This window comes from Ambystoma mexicanum, chromosome 4p (genome assembly GCF_040938575.1).
Source record: "Ambystoma mexicanum isolate Mex_15411 chromosome 4p, UKY_AmexF1_1, whole genome shotgun sequence".
Classification (NCBI taxonomy): Eukaryota; Metazoa; Chordata; class Amphibia; order Caudata; family Ambystomatidae; genus Ambystoma; species Ambystoma mexicanum.
In genome coordinates this window covers 68,863,110-68,881,559 of record NC_090927.1, presented here as the reverse complement: position 1 = coordinate 68,881,559, position 18,450 = coordinate 68,863,110, and the positions used below count along the sequence as shown (strand labels likewise).

The 18,450-nt window shown below is 48.7% G+C and overlaps 2 protein-coding genes across 2 annotated transcripts in view; one reads left to right on the top strand and one right to left on the bottom strand.

Moving 5' to 3' along the window:
- Nucleotides 1–5,331, bottom strand: part of LOC138453003 (zinc finger protein 84-like) — a 46,158-nt gene extending 40,827 nt beyond the window's left edge. Inside the window, exon 1 of the mRNA XM_069605410.1 lies at nucleotides 5,181–5,331. The gene's annotated coding sequence lies outside the window, so the exon portion shown is untranslated. The remainder of the gene's footprint in view (nucleotides 1–5,180) is intronic.
- A 75-nt stretch (nucleotides 5,332–5,406) lies between these two features.
- Nucleotides 5,407–18,450, top strand: part of LOC138453001 (zinc finger protein 182-like) — a 96,211-nt gene continuing 83,167 nt past the window's right edge. The window contains exon 1 of the mRNA XM_069605407.1: nucleotides 5,407–5,490. The gene's annotated coding sequence lies outside the window, so the exon portion shown is untranslated. The remainder of the gene's footprint in view (nucleotides 5,491–18,450) is intronic.

Sequence of the window (18,450 nt, the reverse complement as noted above, 5' to 3'; positions counted from 1 at the left end):
CCTATATGGACGAGGTTAGCCATCGGTGACTGGAGGATTGGAGAATGATAACTGCAGGCGTCCAAGGGAGTGTGAACCTGGGCTTTAATCATGAAAGGTTCGGAGAGCACAGGTATCACAGCAAAGCCAACCCGGCTTTCTGTACCGGAATCAGCTTCTAAAGTACCTGATATAACCATTGCAGTTTCTTCATCCCGGTAAGCAGACAAACCTGAAGTGACACATACTGTGCTTACAGTCACGTTACCAAGAGGCTCGGGCGTAATCCGGTCATTCGCATGAATTTCTCCGGCCCACGAAACTGACGTAGGTTCAGAATCATTAAGAACCTTGGGCGGGGCAAGTGGAGGTTTAGCGATTCGGACTGAAGATCCCGTGTCCCAGAGGGCATCACGGGACATGGATGTTCGCAATGGATTTGGGTTTGTATTCTGCCGGGACTTTTCGTGTGTGCCACAATAAGAGGAGGGCAAAGTTCAAGGGTTGAGTTAGTGTTACTTTGTGAAGAGTTAGTAGCTTTACTCACCGCCTTTTCCAGGAGTTGAGTGAAGATCCACTCAAAGACAGCTGTGTTAAGGAGCTGGACTTAGAAGTACACAGAGGTCGATTTTTTTAAACTTCTGAGATGCATGGCCTCATCCATCGACCACCAGACAGACACTCAACCTCACTCTGCCATGCTCCGCTCCTCCAGGCAGGAGGGGGAGTGTCTCACTGCAGAACTGGTAAACAGACTTCACAGGGCTGCAAGTCTGTGACGTGTCGGAAAGTCCGTGACCACGTTGAAGTTTCCAATGTAACCAGCAAATATCGAAATGCTGACAGCTGGGTGCTCCGGCTAAACGATAATGCAGTAGAAAGTAGTCAGGAGAGAGTCCGCAGCACACCAGACACTCAACCTCACTCCTTATAAATATTTCTTTTACTATTTGTTGTTTGTTTTTTACTTTCAGAAATATCTAAATATTTCATTTATCTACATTGATTAAGAGATTACTTTCTAATGCATAAATTCCCAAGGCTTTGAGCTGCCTCTGTAGACATATTGCTGTCTGGTCAATGATTATCAGATCATCTACGAAAATAAGCCGAGATATTTTCTTGGTCCCTATTTTCGGTGGGAATTATCGTGTAATTTCCAGCGACTTGCATATATTGTGAATATAAAAGTTAAACAAGAATGCTGCAAGGGCACAGCCTTGTTTCAATCCTCTTTGCGTTGGTATTTCTTCTGATAAAGTACCCTGTTGTTTGAGTTTAACTCTGATTGTTGTTCCAGTATGTAGTTGTTGAACTAGGTATAGGAGTACAGGGGGGCAATTTGCATCTTTCAGTTTTTGTCATAGTATATTCCTGGAGATCGTGTCGATTGCATGGCCAAAGTCTACAAATGCTAGATAGATGTTCAGATTTTTTTGAAGGGCTAGATGTTTTAGGGCTGTCAAAATTATAAAATGTACTGGTGTCCCTAAGCCCAATACAATGCTAGATTGGCAGAAATCTATCGTTCCACTGGTTTTGAGCCAAAGTGCTAATTCTGACAAGATGATAGGTTCAAACATCTTTCCAGGTATATCAAGAAAGGCAATAGGATGATAGTTGGCAGGATCATTCCTATTGCCCATCTTGAATATCAGAATAATAATCAAAGTTCACCATGAGGGCGGTATAACACCCGTCGGAACCATTTTTTGCAAAATTTGGGAGGGAATCCTTGCCCATTTATCGGGCTCAGACTGTAGGACAGAATTAGCCTGCCCAGACTAGGGGCCTTGGATGAACTTAAGCATTTCATTGTGTTTACTATGTTTTGATGATCAAAGACATCCTTTCTCGATAACAGTAGTGAAGAGTCTTCCGAATCTGCAAATGTTTTCAAGAAGTGAGCTGTCCATGTTGGTTCACTAATGGTGTTTAAAATGGTTGTAGCAGAGGCATCCAAAGGGCTGGTTTTTAACAGCCTCCACGTTGCAGAGCTTGATTTGGCAAGTGCAGTATTTAAAAAAATGTCCGCTAGTTGCTGTCGTTGAGTCCTGTAAGAGCGAAGAGAGTTCTTGTATTGGGTGCACAATTTGGATATTAAATTGGACCAATTTAAAGGATTAGTGCACACGATCGCGACAGCCAAAAGAGTTATTTGGGGGGAGCGGGACACGAGGAAGCAGGAGTAATAGAAAAGGTAAGGAGATGGTGGTCAGATGAGTGAAGTAAGTACTCTCAGTTCTATTTATTATACTTGAAAGATGACCGACAAAGTTAACTTCAACACTGCCCCCCTACACACACACTCACCCATGCCAACACAGATTGTTCACTACGCATGCACACCACCCTCGTTTGACTGTTGTGGAAGATGGTGCTGATGGCACCTCCATTCAATTGTTTGCACCTTTCGTTTTCACCTAAACTTATATTACCAATGTTTGTGACTGTATCATTTACAGATGGTTTGTTAGATACTCCGCAGACAACTCTGTGTGGACACCGTTTTCCCTCTTTGAGCGATCCCCTTCACTCACCTTGGGTTTCCGGTGCCGCGCACGTTAGCATGTGGTGTGGACCCTTTAGTGGGCCCACCTCTTTGATGTAATAAATGTACTTCTACCTCAATGCGATCCTATATTTGGTATAGGTCTATATGGTCTGAACATGAATTCTATTGCATTTGTGATATAATAATAAAATTACTATGTATTTTTTTTTTTTACAAAATGACATAAAATTGTCTTTTTGGTTTCGCTCTGTGCTTTTTTCTTATGTATCTATCTATCTGGTTAATACTCATGTATTAGATTTCAATGTTGTTGCGCTTGACATGACCTTTGTTTGATTACTGCCACTGTTTCCCCTCTGTCAGTGACGAAGAGCCACTCATTTTCTGTCTTTAATGACATTATCCTCATTAACACAAAATCCAACATTCTCAGTTGTTCTGGTAAATCGCAGCTCAAAGTAACCCAGAGCCAATTTTGGAAATCACTGCCTGGCCACTCTGCACAATACATCACAACCCTGGAAACCACTGCATGTGCACTCAGAATAACAGATCAGTCCTGGAAATCACTGCCTGTGGACTCAGCATAACACAGAGCAATCTTTGAAATCTCTGCCTGTGGACTCCGCATAACACAGAGCAATCTTTGAAATCACTGCCTGTGGACTCCGCATAACACAGAGCAATCTTTGAAATCACTGCCTGTGGACTCCGCATAACACAGAGCAATCTGTGAAATCACTGCCTGTGGACTCCGCATAACACAGAGCAATCTTTGAAATCACAGCCTCTGGACACAGCATAACACAGAGCAGTCTTGAAAACAGCTGCTTGTGAACTCATGACAACACAGCACTCTTGGAACCCGCTGCCTGTACACCCAGCAGAATGGAGAATAATCTTGGAAATACTCCATGTGGATTGCGGATTAAACATAATGATCTTGAAAAATAGAGCCTCTGCACCCAGGATAACACAGACCAATATTCGGAATCACTGCCTGTGCACACAGGACAAGAAAGAGCAATCTTGAAAATCACAGGCTGAGCATCCAGGTAATCTTGGAAATCACAGCCAGTGCACTGGGGACAACAGAGAGCAATCATGGAAATTACATCCTGGGCGTCCAGGATAAGAAAGATCAATCTTGGAAACCACAGCCTTTTCACCAAGTATAATACAGAGTAATCTTGGAAACTACTTCCTGCATGCACAGGATAACAAGGCAATCTGGCAAATCGCTGCCTGTGCATTCAGTTGAATAGAAAACAATCTTGGAAATCACAGACTGTGCACTCGGGATACAATATAGCACGCATGGAAATCACAGCCTGTCCACACATGATGATAGAGAGCAATCTTGGAAATCACAGCCTGAGCACCGGGGACACAGAGAGCAATCTTCGAAATCACAGCCTGAGTGTCCAGGATAATAGACAGCAATCTAGGAAACCACAGCCTGTGCACCCAGAATAACAATCTTGGAAATGACTGCCTGTGCACCCAGGATAACACAGGGCAAACATGGAAATCACTGCCTCTGCATACAGGATAACACAGAACAATCTTGGAAATCACTGCCTCTGCATCCAGGATAACAAAGAGAAATCTTCGGAAAGACTGCCTGTGCATCCTCGGTAACGGAGAACAATGTAGGAACTCTCAGTCTGTGCACCAAGGATAACACAGAGCAATCTTGTAAATCATTCCATATTTGCTCAGTATAATGTTGAACAATCTTGGAAATCACATCCTGTACACCCAGAATACCACATAGGAATCTTGGAAATCCAAGCCTGTGCACTTATAATGGCATATAGCAATCTTCAGCCTTGGGAATCACGGCCTGTGCACACGTATGTGACACTCCCTGCTCCTGGTGGAACAGTGCTACTAGTGCCTTTCTCTGCCCTTGGAGCACTCGACTCTAGTTGGGTACTTTGGCGCTGGGTACGGTTCGCAAATTAAGTCCCTGTGCCGTCATCAGTTCTGGGAGCATTCGGCAGCTACACTTACGCAACACGCACAATACAACCCTGAGCTTCGCTTACTACTGAGGGTGAGACAATTTCTTAACATCAAGTATTAACATTTGCAGTGCTGGAAATGGAAACAACGTACTGTCGGAACCCTCTCATCCTTGGAGGGGCTGGGCTGTGGGGACAGGGGACAGGCCAATGGGCATGGTCCCAGACCAGGACATGCATGCACCACAGCATCTCTTGCTAGTATCAAATCCTGGCAATTTGCATAACAACTAAAAGCATTGTGGGAACATAGGAATGCCCGCAATTTTTAAATTTGAAGCATGTCTTATAGTGATGCAGCAAGAAACCTTTCTAAGCTGGACTTTGCTATTTTCATTGGTTAAAATACTCATCCTAACAAAAACATGTCTATATCTTGCAGGGGATATACACCAGTTTTCACAGCTGCTTGCAACACAGTACGTGATGCTTTGGCTGTTTTCTGTATTCAGTCTCCGTGCTCCTGTGTGGGGAACTCGGCATCAGGACAGCTTTGCAGGCTGCCTGGCGACAGACTTTGCGGGAGCGTAGTTCAGTTCCGTTCCGGCTCATTTCCTCGCATGAACATTTGGTAAAACATTCTAATCAATTAAATTATGTAACATCTGTGACACGTGGAGCCCGGGAGAAATTATATCAGGAAATATGACCCCACTTACCAGCGCGACCCCCACAGATAATAAAGAAGTACTCGCGGCCTTCAATCTGCAGACCAAGAAAACCCCCTGACACGGGGAAAGGGGTGCTAGCCAATCCCGCAGTGCACGCTGGGATTGCCTGGCGAGCCGTGACTGCAGGCCGGGTCTTAGTTTTGGCCTTCATGCAAGTGATGAGAACGCGGGAGAGAATCACATCTGGGCATGCGCAGTACAAAGACACCCCTCCCCGGGACAGACTTCGAGGCGCTAATCAAAGGGACACGCTCAGTGCTCAGTCACAGCTTCTAAAGAAGGAGTGATCGCACAGGCGGTAAGGGCCCCTCCCCAGCCCTCTCACACCCCCTTCAGTATTTCTCCTCTGATATCCCGCCTCTCACCCTACAGCCTCTGCAGGAGCCGGGCAGCCTCCACCCTGGATCCTGCTCAGAGGCAGCCATCCCACGGCGGGGCGGGGTACCCCTGGGGAGGGGGGAGTGGTGTGGGTTATTCAGCTTTGGGGGGGGGGGGGTCTTACCTATCTGTAGGATGGGAGGTAAACGTGGACGAACGTGTAGCTCTTGGAATTATTTTATAAATCACACAGAGCTGTAAAGTAAGAATATGTTGGAGAGCTCTTCAACTGAGACACTACTTTGTTTTACACGTTTGTTTTTACGTTTAATATGCAGTACACGTTTGCCGAGGATCACACGCTTGCCAAAATTGTGCGACTTAAAATCTGGATTCTTCAAGCTTCAAACATAATAATTGGCATATCATAACATCACAGGAAATAACGTCACATGCCATATGGCACTGAACAGGGACGGCGCCGGGGCGTTTCCATTTTTTCAAATGAAAGGGTCCCAGCAACTGGCCCCATGTTGGCAGACAGCAGTCTTATGACATGGCAATATACACCATTCATTCAGGACGCCAATTGTGCATTTTGCAGCGCACACATTATATTTACTAGAGCCCTTGAGGGCAGCGCCTCCCTCTGGACTCTGTTACCTTTCTACTCCGGTTGCTGTACATTGGCCCCTTGCTGACAAAGAAAGATCAATACATTTACGGTGACATTTAGGGGCCTGATTCACAGAATTGTTTTATAATGGCACAATCCCATATGGAAAGGCTCTGTGAATCAGGCCCTTAGTGTTTGAACGCCCTGCTGGCTGTCTGTTTCATGATAACCGGTGGCTAATGGCTATTAACTTCCTGGCTGCATTTCTTTGACTCCATTATAATGTATGGACCGCAAGGGTGCCTCTGACTGTTCTCCACTCTAAGCAAGGGGGTCCCTAACAATTATGTCACAGGGCCGGTCTTACAACAGATGGCACCCCAGGCGGGAAGCATCGTTGGTGCCCCCCCTCCTCACTCGACCTGTGATCTCATGCATGTGTCATGGGCTGAGCAGCGGGAGTGGGGACCATGAGTTAACAAAATTGTCAATGCTGGCATCTGCTGAATTTCATGAACCTCAGAAAACAGCAATAAGAGGGTCACACCTGAACAGGCCTGATTATGTTAGTCTGCTTTTGCTCTTCATTTTTAGTACCAATGACCAGTTTGCTGCTGTGACTCAGGTCAGAGAATCGACAATGTCAGATCTACACTAATGTCATTCGTATGACCTCAAACATTTAGCCACTCTTAAGAGGTGATGAACTGGTCTTGAACAGTGTTACTCGAACCTCCAAGAACAAGCACCAGCAACAAACCCACCGGTAGCTGTGCAAGCCCGTCTATCTCACCATTAAAATACATGCATTTATGCAATATGTATTGCATCAAATATTTCACGGGAAGTTAAATATATTTAGGAGGGACACTCGTAAACAATATCACTACTCCATGTGAGTGGGAAAGTCAACTTTAAACATATGCAGAGAGTTGACATGCATGTAGAATTCAACATAGCTCCTAATGTAAATGTTGGAGATGCAGCGTTTAAAATTATGACATTACAATGTGGAGTTTAGATTGAAACACACTGCAGTGCATTATCGAGGAGGAGAAATGGCAGTTCGAGTATTGGGGTTTGTTTCGCTCATGCTCGTGAACTCTCACAATTCTTAAATGTTTCCTTTGTGATCACTCATTTTAGCTCCCGGCAGCACCATGAAACTGTAAGATCGCAAAGAAAAACGATGTCTACCATCCCAACATAAAAACAAAAACAATCAAATTCTTAAAGGGTGGAAGGCAACCTTTTCTTGGGACTGGTTAAGTTTACTTTTTGAAAATTGCTAGTCGCGTGCTGCTTGAATAACAGCGGCCCTTGCACATTGTGCAGTGTATAGACTAATTTCATTTCAAGGGACTTGGTGTACTGCGGATATCAGGGGAAGCATCTCCAGTGTTCCCCAAGCGTAGTGCGCTTTGCCCTCCACCCTCAGCCCAAAGCCTTGCAGCCCTGCGCTTTTTCACATTCTCCATTATGGTAAAGAACATTGTTCCGAGCTTGGGAGAGAAAAGGACTATGCAGAAGCAGCTGCCTCCCCAGAGTGTGTTTAGCTGCTGGTGTATCAAATGCAGAAATGGGTGGCATCAAGACTCGGAGCCCCACGCTCTGAAACACCTTTTGCGCACTGGTTGGTCACACGACAGAAAGTGTGAGCAGGTGATTCCCCAACACTTGAACCATTATTTAGAGACCTGGCTTTGATTAATGTAGCATTATCTAGTCATGGCCATTTCCCAGCGTTTGTGTTAAAGGAGATCGGAAGCTGCACCGTGTGGGGCATTTTAAAGGCCATGATTTGATGCTACAGCATGTCGCCCCAATAGAACAAAGAAAGTGAAGCATGCATCCTGCAAGTCTGGGTATTTGCATTATACGGAAGACGGGCCAACCGTCCACAGAGACGTTTTTACTGTAGTTGCTGAATCGCTTCCCCAAGCCAGCTGCTGTGCAGACTTTGCTCAGCTTTTGGTCCAGCGCCTGCATCCATCCTTCACACCATCATTCACAAGGCGCGTTTGTGTAGGTGTTTGTTTATCTCGTTAGACTAGCGTGATTGCTATTCCAAACAAAAGAAGCACAACGACAAAGAAGAGTATAAGACAAGTCTGAGGGAACAGTGAAATGTATGAAACTCTTGCACTAAAATAAAGTCAGCAGTGCATGCCCAGGAAAGAGAGAACGACGAACAATATGCTCCGGAGTGGGAACTAGGGGGGCATAGTAACCTCCAAACCGGCTCACGCGTGGTACTGGCCCCCAGCGACTCGCCCTCAAAATGATTTTGGCCTGGCCATGGGCCGAATGGCTAACAGGCAGACCAATCCAACCCCGCTGGAACTTGCAACTGTCTAAGATCTGCTGACGGTGACACTCTGCCCAGGTTTTCTGAGACCCGACCTTTTGATCTCCTGAGGAGAGTCCCTCACCAGTGCTCGCTTCCTTTTTCATGACTATTTGAGCCTTGACAAAAGTGTCTAGCTTTGTGGCCTCCAGAGGCCGTTCTTGGTTGGCCCAGTCATCTCCGCAATACCATTTTAAAATAAATAAAACACCTATGCAGCAATAGGCCTCACCTGCGAGGATGGGAGCAGGAGGAAAGAAGTGTGCTTGCCTCGGCAGGCTGGAGTTACTGCCGGACTTCCCAAAACAAGGTCCAATGAGCGAGGGCAGGATGTGGCAACTGTTTGCATTTGCTGATTCTGCTGCTGCTTGGCAGTGTGTGCTTGTGAACAACTTCAGGATTTAGTGACCCAATCGCTCCTCTTTTCTGTAATGGCCGGGGCCGACAACACCAGCCAGCCCCAATCGATCCACACTTCAGTGTCAGTGCGCGCCCATAGCCTGGAGGAGGGCACACCGCATGTGCGCCCATGGGCCTGGCTGGAGCCAGCGGCGCTGGCGCGACCCGTCGTCCGGGGGAAGGTAATAAAGCAACAAATGTTGATAATTTATTTGCCAATTGCCCTGCCCTGCCTGAGGGCCGAGGCCAGGCCCGTCTCCTGGCCCGGGCGAGGTGGGCAACTGCCCGGGGCACAATACCCCGGGGGGTGCAATTGCCCCGGTCCCTGGAGCCTCTGGAGAGGATGGAATTCCCCAGTTTGTGGAGCGGCGCATTGACGTGGGGAAAGTTCTGCAGGTCAGGTGCTGGCGCTGCCCCTTCCGACTGTAATGTCACGTAGTACAAAAGTACTACGTGAAATTACAGAAGCCAGAGGCTCCCTCTCACCACTTTCGTGCCACTTGGGGTGGGGCGCATAAGCACACCAATAAAAACACCTTCGGTCCCCCTGCAGCTAAGACCAGCCTCTTCCATCACAGTGCCGGCAGGAAACTGCTAATGGTGGCCCATTAGTCACTAAATGGTTTCGTGCTGGCATTGAGATGGGAGGGGAGATGCACTGGGCTGTGGGGAGTGGGCGTGCCTTGCAGGGACGCACCGTGGGTTCCGACACGGTACAAACAGAGATCTGTTTGGGCCCATGGTGCGTCCCTGCAAGCCCTGAAAATGGCCAAAATAATAGTTTAAAGCAGCGCTATTTCTTTAATGCCGCTTCTTTTCCAAACTATATATCAATTACACTTTAAACCACTTCCATGGCACTGGTGATGAGTTACTTCACTATGCGGATAATAGTTTTGACCAGTGTTGCTGAGTAAATATTCTTTATGCCATGAACCGGTTTATTTATTTATTTATGCAATGTTTGCCGGGTACATGGAGATGGATAATTTATTTATTTATGCAATGTTTGTCGGATACCTGTATCCGACACACATTGCATAAATAAATAAATATGCAGGTACCCGACAAATATTGCATAAATAAATAAATAATCCTTGTCCATGTATCCTTACAACAGTCAAGACTTTACTTTATCAAAGCATACACTTGATTTCCATTCAAATAATGTTAAAGTGATTGTTTATTGGGTTCAGGTGTCTCCTTGTCATTGCCCTTTTGGCTTAGGTTGCCTCCAAACCCCCTTCAGCATCTTGTGTTCTTTGTTGGTTGTGTATACTGCATCCTATGCCATGTTCATGGTCTCTTGGTGTGCCCATTCTCATTATCTGCAGCCTAAGTGGGACTGGGGCATAAAATTGTCTTGGGCACCAGTGAAAAAGTGGCCAACCATTGCAAATGGCAATTCATTCCTTTTGTGATGGACTGTTTGACTTTGGGTAGGAGTTCCTTAATGGTGTAGTTTGGGAATGGCATGCAGGGTGCAGTGGTAGTAGTGCGCGGAGTGCGGCAGGAGTGGAGTGCGGGGTGCGGTGGGAGTGGCGCATGGGATGAGGGGCGGGGGGGCGCATTCCTAGGGTTTCGCTCTGGGCACCAAATGGACTAGAAACTGCCCTGGCCGAGGCCACAGCCTGCAGCAGTGCCAGTGGTAGAATACACGTTTAACACATTCGTTTCCTAACATTATAAAAATGAACAGGCACATTCATTTTTATAATGTTAGGAAACAAACGTGTTACATGTGTATTCTAGCAATGGCACTGTGGACTGCTGATGCAGCGCCCCCTGGAGGCTGATTGACGTCAGGCAGCCGCCTGGGCTGCCTTATGCAAAGACCGGCGCAGATGTCAAAATGGGCCCCCGCCTCTCTCGATGGCCCTGAACCACAAGCATCTAAGCATGGTGAACAATGTGAAATAAATTGCAGAGGTTTTGAGAGAGGGAGGAAGAGCATGAGAGATTAGGAGAAAAGACGTGAGAAGCATAAGCAGCAACACATTGGGCCAAACGGGGAATCAGGGGCAAATAGAGAAGGGGGGGTTCGGGGGGAAGGCAGCGCATCTCCCGGGGTATTTAAGGGGGCAGGGAAGGTTCTGGAGCAGGCGACAGTTGAGGACGAGCGTTTGTCCTGGTCGCCTTCTCCTGAGCCTTCCCTGCGTGGGGCATATAGTGTTGGCGGTGGTTAGGTAAGGAGAGTTATCAGTTATTGGTATCTCTAGGTGGCAGGTAGGCATAGTTAGGTGCTGTTTAAGTAATTGCATTGTCTTTATAGCTGAGCATACCGTAGATAAGGTACGCCCAATTTACCTTTGGGGGTGCGGGTTCCTGTTGTCAGGTGGTGTGGTCAGCGAGGTAGCGGGGACAAGTTGCGGCGTCTGCTTGGCGTGTGCTTGGGAGCGGAGGGTGTATCTTGCGGCTAACGGCTGCAGTGCCCGTCGTTGGTTCAGGCGGTGTAGGGGTGAGTGTGGCTGTGGGGCTTACCGCTGGCGTGTGGACAGCTGCGCCGCAGGTCTCAGCAGGCTGGGTGCCACCCCTTGAGTAAGACGCAGCGGGAGCCAGGATATTTTCCTCGGCTTCTCCGGTCGTGGGTCTGCTATCACGCGTGCAGCTGCTGCGCAGGCTGGAGAGGCAGTGCTAACCCCTTAAAGGGGCTGCACCTGTCGTTCTAGCCGGGCAGCCAATTTGTTGCAGAGTGCTGCAGTGCGGTGCCACCTCCCCGCCAGCAGGGTGCGGGCCAGTTATATTAGGACAGGTGCCTGGCGAACGGTCGGTGGGTGGGTTTGGCTGTGGGGGGTTTTAGCACGGGTAGGGCGAAATAATAAAAAAATAATAATAATAAATGAAGAGAATTATTACAATAAAAAGACTTTAGTTTTCGGTTGGGAAGCAGGGTTTTGGTGATGCCCCTTTTTAATTTAGTGGTTGTTTGTGGGGATTTAGTGGGGTGTCAGTTAAGTTTAGTACCCCTCCCACTCAGCAGTTGGTTCCCCCGGGTAGGTTTTTGGCTCAGGGGCTAGTTATTTAGGGGCAGGGCAGCAGGGGTTATTTCACAGCACTTACTTGGAGTATTAGTGGTGCGCCATGGTAAGTCAGGGGGCGAAGAAGAGTTATGGTGGATGCCAAGGCGCTGAGGGAGGCATTGGACATTATTAGCAGGGCATCAAGGCCCAGGTCGAGGGGGCGGTAGATGAGATCACGGGGGAGAATAAGGATGAGCGGCGGCGGGTGGGGCCCTTGGGCAGTGGTGGCCTGCAGCCCTGCGGCTGGGAGTAGGGAGTTTTGGGATAGTGGGGCCAGGAGGAGCAGGAGGGAAATGCCCAGGAGAGCATCAAAAAGGGTTGGTGAGGGAGGAGAGGTGCCCAGCAGGGGCTTGGGGGACAAAGAGCCAGTGGAAGAAGTGGACGATAGGAGATTACAGATAGGTGCTGAGCAGGAAGGTGGGGAAGAAGGGGGTGCCGGGGTGCAGAGAAGGGCGGAAGGGTAAGGGAGGGTAATACCTGCAGAAGAGTGCAGGCGGGTGGAGGAGAGAGCCGTCCCCCTCGATTAGAGAGGAAAGGGAGAGGCGTGGAACGGCCTCCCCGGCTAGGAGGATTTTGGGTGGAGGGCATAGTACGGCCCCCGCTGTTCCAGAGGCTGAGTTGGGAGAGGGTTTAAGAACGGCCCCTCCGCAGGTTTTCACGAGGACAGACTAGAGGGCGCAGTACGGCCCCTAGCACGGAGGACCGAAGGGTGGAGGAGAGGACCCCTCGCCTGAGAGAAGAGGACCAAGAAGGGGTTTCCACAGCCCTGCCGAGAAGACGCTGAAGGAGTGGCGGGGCGCACGCTCCAGGCTCATAAGAGGAGGATCTGCCTGGCCCGAACATGTGCTCGCAACAGCCATGGTATTACATGGGGGATGATGAAGGGGTGGAAGAATACGTGGGGCAGTGGGAGGATGAAGGGTACAGTGTTGTAAGGAGGAGGGATAGGGATAGAAGGGGTTTAGGGATAGAAGGGGAAAGCCAGGAGCAAGGGGGCTGGGGGCACGAGGTCGGGGGGAAACTGACTGGGTGAGACTGTTGACATGTTTTGTCCCTGCAGCAGGAGCCCAGTAAGTAAGGAGATGAGAAGCTGCAGTCGGGCGACGGTAGGGCAGAAAGAGATGAGCGGGAAGGGGAATGGTCAGCGGCATGGCATAGGGGGGATACAGGATTGAGGGCAAGAAGGGAAGGGGCATGGGTGCAAGGGGCGAGGAGAGAGATTGGCTCGCAGGCCATTGGGGCCTTGGTTGTGGAGAAGGAGGTTTCTTTGGTGGAGGTGTAGACAGACAGGGCGATTGAGCACGTGGCACCTGAGGTACAGGTTCCAAAAGAGAAGGATGCAAAGGGAAAGGAGAAGAAGTTGCCGTACATGGGCATTATGAAACCTTTGGGAGCACATTTGATGACAACAACAAAGGATAAGATATGGGCAGGGGAATTTGTGGACATGTTCAAGCTTCTACATAGGGAGGTGAGAGCCAAGGAGGCTTCTAAGGAGGAGGAGAGGGAGCTGGCCTCGTGTCCGGTGACGATCGAGAATTGGATGTCAGCTTTTATTATCTATGCGAGTGTCTATTGTGAGAAATTCCCAGAGAGATGTGTGGCACTGTTGAAGTACATGGATGTGATCAGAAAGAGATTCACGAGTTTTGGGGGTTTTCACGTGGGTGCGTTATGACAAGGAATTCAGGGCAACGATGGCAGAGGACAGCCAGGCGGTTTGGAGTGAGATAGATATGCTCTCTGGCTGGAGTGGATGGCGCCGACGAGGCCAGTTCCAACGTTGCACACAGCGAGTGGTTTGACTGTGCCTTTCCGGCCCTTTCTTGGTCGCCCCCCCCATGAGGGGGAGGGGGAAGGAGGCAGAGGTCAGCCCTCAGCGGCATGCTGGGCCTTTAACAAGGACGGCTGCACAAGGACGGTATGTAGGTTTAGACACAAATGCAGCAGGTGTGCAGGGAGGCACCCGATCACTCAGTGTTTCCAGCAGGGGGACAGAGGGAGAGGGTGAGGAGCAGGCTGGGGGGGGCTTTTACTCCAATTAAGGTGGAGGTGCTGGAGAAATGGCTTGAATTTTACTCTGACAGGGAGGGGTCGGAGATCTTCAGAGACGGTTTTCGTTATGGCTTTAGGTTGGTTTATCAGGGTCCAAGGGTGCGTCGTTGGGCGGAGAATTTGAAGTCAGCTAGGGAAAATGTGGAAGTGGTAAAGGAGAAATTGGGCAAGGAGATAGCAGCGGGTAGGGTGGTAGGGCCATTTGCTGATCTGCCTGGGGATTTAGTGGTATCCCCACTGGGTGTCGTGCCCAAGAAGGTTCCGGGGGAATTCAGGTTAATACACCATTTGTCATGGCCAGAGGGATTGTCGGTAAACGATTGTATTACCCCCGAAGGAGTATGGGGTTGCATACGCGAGTGTGGATCAGGTGGTGGGATTGGTGAGGAAGGCTGGGCGCAGGGCCTTCATGGGCAAGTGCGACATTAGGCGGCTTTCAGGTTGCTGCCAGTGCACCCGGAGGATTTTTGGTTGCTGGAAATGCAATTTGAGCACCACATTTACATAGACAAGGCCTTGCCGATGGGTTGCGCAATTTCCTGCGCCTTGTTCGAGCGTTTCAGTTCATTTTTGCAGTGTATAGCTCGGGTTCGGGAAGTGTATTGCATTACTTAGATGATTTTCTGTTCATTAGTGGGGCGGGCAAAGAAACCGAGTGCGGGGAGATGCTAGGGATGTTTCAGGCGCTGATGCGGGAGTTGGGGGTGTTATTGGCAGAGGACAAAACGGAGGGACCGGCTGTGGTGTTGACCTTTTTAGGGATCGAATTGGACTTGTTGGCCATGACCTCACGCTTGCCGCACGACAAGGTGAGCAGGCTGGTAGGTTTATTGGAAAAAGCGGTAGGTGCTCGGAAGATGACACTAGGGGAGATGCAGAGGCTAGCGGGGTATTTGAATTTTGCATGCAAGGTGGGGGTCCCAGGGCATACTTTTTGTAGGAACATGGCGCGGTCTATGGCAGGAGCAAAATGCCCACATCATTGGCGAAGGGTGTCTGGGGCAGTCTGGGAAGACTGTAGGATTTGGTTGCGTTTTCTGGAGAGTTTTAACGGGGTGTCCATGTGGCTCCAGGAGGATCCTGTGTCATGGGAAGTGCAGATATTCTCAGATGCGACAGGCGTGAGGGGGTTGGAGTTTTTTGGGGGGGGCAAATGGTGCGCCGAGAAGTGGCCAGCGCGTTGGCTGAAGGAAGGGAGAAGCATAGCATTTCTGGAATTTTTTCATTTGGTGGTTGCAATGGAATTGTGGGGAAAAGAATTGCAGAACAGGAACGTGAACTTCAATATTGACAATGAATGTGTGGTTCATGTAGTGAACAGGCAGCCGGCAAGGAACCAGAGGGTGGCAAGGTTAATGAGGGAATTTGTGTTGCGCTGTATGGAATTGAATGTGGTGTTTAAGGTAACACACGTGCCGGGGAAGGATAATGGCATCACTGATGCATTATCTCGTTTTCAATGGCAGAGATTCAATTGACTGGCACCAGGAGCGGAGCAGAGGGGACAGCGGATCCTGGAAGAGCTGTGGAAGATAGGAAGTTGAGAGCGCTGTCTTTAGTGGAGGGTTCGCTGATGCCGGCGTCCAGGGCAGCATTCAGGAGGGCATGGGCGGAATTTATAAAAGGAGTAGCGTGTAACTGCAAGGGTAGGGTGGATGCCGAGGAGCTTAGAAGGGATGATGTGGTCAATTTTCCATTAGGGTGCATAGACAAAGGATGGTCAAAAGCGACAATAGCGGGGAAGTTGGCAGGCATTGCTTTTTATGGGAAGTGGTTTCGGGGTTTTCAGCCCAACGACGTGGAAATGGCGAGCAGGATGTTAGCGGGCTGGGCAAGGTAGAATAGGAGGGAGAAGGACAGCAGGAGGCCTATATCGGCGGCCCTGTTGGCGAGTTTATGCCAGGTTCTGGATAGGGTTTGCTGGTCGGCTCAGGAGGGGTCATGTTTGTGGCATGTTTTACTTGGTTGTTTTTGGGGCGTTCAGGGTGTCTGAGCTGGTAGGGGGGAAAGGTGGCCTACATTGGGAGGACATTAATTTCCCAGAGGAGGGGATGCAGGGTGTTGCTGGGGTGGGGTAGCAAGAAGCTGTGCCCAGTTAGGTCAGGTTTGGCTTGGAAGGAGTTATGTGGGGGGAGTTCGGGGTTGGTTTTCAAGCATGAGGATGGAGCGGCAGTGTCCGCGGCTCAGGTGTTGGGTGTATTGAGAAAGGCTTGTGGGCGGTGGGGGAAAATGCAGAGGAGTTTGGAACTCATTCATTTAGGATGAGGGCTGCATCTGAGGGGAGCTGGTTGGAGTTATCGGAGGACAAGGTTAAAGGTTTGGGCCGGTGGGGGTCAGGGAAATATAAAGGGTATATTAGGGACCTGGGAAAGGACCTGGCTGAAAGGGGAATAATGGAGGGAAAAGGGGAGGGTCGGGGGTGGGGGTGAGTGGGGAGGTTGGAGGTTGGAGACTGGAAAGTGACAATGTAATTTCTTTTGCAGATGCGGCTCGGAGGATGGGGGAGATGCCGCAGATTTGGATTGTTGGTCATTCAATTGTGAAATGGGCGCGGAAGGAGGCGGAGAAAATAATCTTTGGTACTCAATTGGTGTGTAGTTAAAATGTGGTGCTACTGAGATGGTCGGGTTTAGGGGGGCTTCATTGGGATCAGCTGCTGCCCATGTTGGCGGGCTGAAGGAGCGTTATGGGGTCCCGGAAGGGCTGATAAGACATGCAGGAGAGAATGATCTTGTCAGATACAAAGGTGTGGCTCTGTTGAGGAAAATGAATAGGGATTTGGCATGGATTATGGAGATATGGCCAAAGGTAAGTTTGGTGTGGTCTAAGCTGCTGCCAAGGAGAGTATGGAGGGGCCCGGTAAGTGAGGGAGCAGTAGAGCAGGCTAGGAAGACAATTAATAGGGAGATGACAACATTTTACAGTTTGGCACGGTGCAAGTTCTAGTGCAAAGAGAGATAGTGTATGAGGATGTTTCCGTTTTTTTCGGGAGGATGGCGTTCACCTTTCGGTTTATGGGAACAGTTACTACCTCTTGGATATGCAGGTGCAAGTGTAGGAAATGATAAAGAGTCGGCGGTTAGATGGTAGAATGGTAGGGGTGGGGCAGAAAGAACACCTCGGGGGAGGGTTTTTCTGATGCTGGAGGCATGGCCCCCTTTGGATGAGGGGGGGAGGGAAGCACAATGGGGGAATAGCGTGGGAAAGGATGGGGGGTGGTGCTGTTTGGCACAAACGGTCTACCCCGGGGTGCAAAGAGGGGGAACAGGTAATGAAGATGGAGGGGCATGGCCCCGGGAAGAAGATGGGAGAAAGCAGGAAGGAAGGCTGGAGAAGATGGTAAGGAGACGGTAGGGAGCAAAGGATAAGTAGGGAGGAATTTAAACTGACTTATTTATTTAATTGTTGGGGAATTGAAAATGTTTAATTATTCATTTGTTTGGAAAATTGTTAAAAGCATATATGTTAGTCTGTAAGGCCAGGGGCCAGGTTAGCGTTATTTGTGAGCTTTGGCCCGTCACATTAAAGCAACCTTTTCCACTACAAGTGAGTTTGGGTGTTTTGTGCGGTAAGCCCAAAAGACGCACTAGAAACTTCAAAAGGAAATGGAGAGGGCAACGGGTAAATTAGGAGCGCGGTTGTGAGTGACAAGAAATGCAAGATGAGGTTGGTAGTTGACAGGCATATAGTGTATGCACATGACGTGGAGAGCGAGCAGTTAGGCAGTATGTGAGGGGGAATTGGTGAAACGTGATGGGTGCTGGTGACTGGGAGGGTGGGAGAACACAGAAGGGGAATATCTGTACCTTACAAGTGATAATGATCATTAAAGTTAATCATAAAAAATCAGCATGAACATTTTTTTCAGCTACAAGAAATTTTTGAAAATTCACAGAACTAAATACCAGTGGCTGTTCTTTAAAAAACAAAACAGATAATTTAGCAGGATTCAGTTTTAAAAAAGACATATACACTAGAAAACACTGACTGCGCCATGTTCCCCTTTGATTTTAAGATTTGTGATGACACAGAGCATGGTGTGTTTGGCTGCAAATGCTGCCAGCTGCATAGGAAAGTGAGGGATTCCCTGGCTGTTTCAAATGTCAGGTGTGCACATTCAAAGTGTTTTCTAATTTGCATGTGTTTTTTTTATTGAGTCCTGCTAAATCATCTGTGTTTTTACAGAACAGCCACAGGTATTTAGTTCTGTGAATTCACAAAATCTATGTTGTAGTTGAAATATTTGGAAATTGATTATTCGGTTTATTTTAGGATCAGGTCTCACTGCCAGGCAACAATTTTATAAATGATAAGTGATAGTGAACACAGGACACTAAGGCACTGGCTGTCAACAATTAAAATAAACAAGCAATTCTTTTATTCTGCAGCTCTAGAGTGTGGGATATTTTTACTCATGCATCCGAGCCCTACCACAAAAACTGTGCAGTACTGGCATTGAAAACATCATGATAGCCAGAGCTTCCCAGAAAATGCCCAGGGAAA